General features: G+C 38.8%; 1 pseudogene; it reads left to right on the forward strand.

The window, feature by feature from the left end:
- Positions 1-832: 832 nt before the first annotated feature.
- Positions 833-2,879, forward strand: LOC131230547 (elongation factor 2-like; annotated as a pseudogene).
- The last annotated feature ends 600 nt before the right edge of the window (positions 2,880-3,479 follow it).

Genomic DNA, 3,479 nt, shown 5'->3' on the forward strand with positions numbered 1-3,479 from the left:
TGATGAACATCAAAGTTCCAGAGGAAAGATAATGTTGTATTGGAACCTCATCTGCATTTTGTGGAAGCAAAGCCGTTTGGCATGAGGCATAAAGTTCAGATATCAGAATGTACTGATAGGAAGCAGGTCAAACTAGCCATTTTTGGACTATGTCCACCTGATTTTTGTTGTTGTTTTTAAAAAAAAAAAAAAATTTACTCAGACCAATTTGTTGAATCTTTAGTCGAGTTCTGTGGATGACTCATGGGACTATGGCACTGAACCGGATTAGGGTCAACAGCTTCATTATTTCATGTGACTTAGCCTAAGGATCAACCACCATTGGTTTTTGTCGAGTGTTTCTAGCATTGTTACAGATTCTATTCTCGACCACACTGTTTTTGTATAGTGAAACCAGGGAACTCAAAATTTATACCTTGCAACTTTGCTCTATGAACTGCAGGCTACAATAGGCATTGATTTCATGTCAAAGACTATGTACCTTGAAGATCGGACAGTTTATTTGTAGCTTTGGTAGGACATCTTTCTTTCCTATTAGTCTGCATTTGTAGCCACATTTCCAAGCTCCCTCATTTAGTTTTCCCAGTTGCATGAAAAGCTATTGTCTATGCTCCAAAACTCATGAGAAATGAGAGCTTTGGTGTGGAGTAGAAATGAGAAGACAGTGATGCCAACAAAATGTGGGTCCAATGTTGCAAAAATGTGGGAAATGCTTTTATCATATTTCTTGTTTGTGTTCATAGGTTATGGTTCACCCAGTGAATAAATTCTAACCTGCTAAGTGCATGGGTTATGGTCTACATGCAATTTGTGAGTTATTTACTACATTTAAAAAAGCAGGTGTTTTGGGCAGAGGTTTGTGGGGTATGTCCTAAATCTGGGTTTCTTAAGGGCTTTTTGGGGCAGAAATTATGGAGAGCTCCACCTCAAGATTTGCTTGAAGGACTTGCAAGAAGATTTCATGGGCAGGGCTGAGATTCTTGTTTTGGATCCTGTTGTCTTTTTCCGTGAGACGGTGCTTGAGAAGTCAGTCAAGACTATAATGAGCTAGTCCCCTAACAAGCACAATCGTCTCTACACGGAGGCCCGTCCCTTGGAAGATGGGCTTGCTAAGCCATTGACGAGGGGCGTATCAACCCTAGGGATGACCCAAAAGCCTGCTTAAAGATCATATCTGAAGAGTTCAGGTGGGACAAGGATCTTGCCAAGAAGATCTGGTATTTTAGACCTGAAACTACTGACCCAAATATGGTTGTTGACATGTACAAGGGAGTTCAGTACCTAAATGAAATCAAGGATTCTATTGTGGCTAGGTTTTAATGGTCATCAAAGGAAGGAGCATTGGCTGAAGAAAACATGCAGGGCATATGCTTTGAGGTCTGTGACGTTGTTCTTCATGCTGATGCAATCCATAGGGGCAGTGGACAGATCGTCCCGACAGCAAGAAGGGTCATATATGCCTCCCAGCTGACCGAGAAACCCAGGCTTTTAGAGCCTGTTTATTTGGTGGAGATACAAGCACCTGAACAAGCGCTCGGTGGCATCTATGGTGTCCTGAACCAAAAGCGTGGTCATGTTTTTAAGGAAATGCAGAGGCCTGGCACGCCTCTCTACAACATAAAGGCGTACCTACTTGTCATTGAGTCGTTTGGGTTCTGAGGGACTTTGAGGGCAGCAACATCAGGACAGGCCTTCCCACAGTGCATGTTTGATCACTGGGACATGATGTCATCTGATCCAATGGAGGCGGGATCGCAGGCGGGGCAGTTAGTGGCTGACATTCGAAAGAAGAAGGGTCTGAAGGAGCAGATGACACCTCTTTCTGAATTCGAGGACAAGCTCTGAGGCGTCTGATTGGCAATAGAGAGATTCAAGTAGTAGCTAAGTTGGTGTCCATTTTGTCTTCTTTTTTTTTTTTTGGTTTTTGTTCATGTTTGGTTCAGATGCTGCCAGTCTCTATTGGCTAAGTGGCTATTTTTTATCCAGAGTTTCGTTTGTCTACATGTTCTAAGGGGATGAGGATATATACTCTGTTTTACGTGACTTTTTTTTTAATTTTTTTTTTTTAAATTTGTGATTCTGTTTTGACAAGGATTCCCGAAGCTGACTCCAAATACCTAGGACAAGTCTGAGGTGATGATGATGTTGAATTGGATATTATTGCTGATATGCAAATGCATACGCTGCTGATCAAATTAGCTAGGACAGTGATTTGACTTTTTAAAAAAAATAAAAAATAAAAAAGATAATGATGACAACTCTACCATGATGCTGGTAACGACCCATGTAAATGTCGTATATTTCTTTTTCAAATTCCTTCAGCATAGTTGATGGCATATAATATAATGTTTCTGCTTTTATAGAATCTTAAGTCTTAGGTTTACATCATTATGACTAAATTACTTCTCCCAGTTGTTTACAGATAGCACGGGCATTTGGGGCTTCTGAAATTATTGCTGTTGATGTTCAAGATGATAAACTTCGCAATGTAAAGATTCTAGGAGCAACTCACACAATAAACGCAGCAAAAGAAAATGTCATTAACAAGATAAAGGTGCTCTTCTGTACTGAACCATTTTATTTAAAGCTTGAAACTAGATTAAGAACAGTCCTTATAAAGGATGTGGTCCTTTTCACATGGCTGAAAGAGTTTTGAATGATTAACTTCTTTTACAATCATCAACCTATGTATTTACTAGATTTAACTATTGAAAATTTGAGTACAACAGTTGCTCTATTATCATGATTGATCCAAAGGGTTCTCCCTCCTGTTTTATGTTGAAGTCAAGAGTTTCTTATGTCCACATACACCTTTACATGTGCCCACATGGACCTATCAGGCAAATCTATTGGACATTCACATTAATGCCATGCATCAGGTGGGCCAAGCATGTAAATTATGTGGTCCAAAAATTAGGCCCATCCACTCATCAGCTGGGCAATGTGTATGTTGATTGTTGAATGTGGACCATTTTGTAAATTCATTCCTTTCAGAATTTCTGATGAAAAATTTACAAGTTTCTGGATTACTAGTTTTAGACCTATTGGCTCGGCACCTATGACGACGGTCTATGCTTTATATGAAATTTGAAATATTTTTGGATTACTAGTTTTTGCTATTATTTATCCATGTTCTTGTTTTTCTGTTTTTGCAGCTCAATTGGTTTTCTTCAAAAATGGTGAAGGGAAAGTGATATGTATCCTTGTTGTGGTGGCAATATGTTCACTCATTGGCGTTATCTTTTGTGTTACATCTCTCAAGTTAATATACAGTGTCTCAAATTGATTGTGAAATTCACATGCTAAATCAAATGATCAAGTTTAAAAATTGATTTGGCTAGATTGTTCGGTTCATGCTCAAGTGCTCAACTGTAACTGAATATTCTGTATTGAGATATCGTTGATACGCGTCGCATGTATCAATAATATTCAGGAATATTTGTAAATGGGTAGTGCAATATTTTGAGATATATCAATGT

This window comes from Magnolia sinica, chromosome 17 (genome assembly GCF_029962835.1).
Source record: "Magnolia sinica isolate HGM2019 chromosome 17, MsV1, whole genome shotgun sequence".
NCBI lineage: Eukaryota > Viridiplantae > Streptophyta > Magnoliopsida > Magnoliales > Magnoliaceae > Magnolia > Magnolia sinica.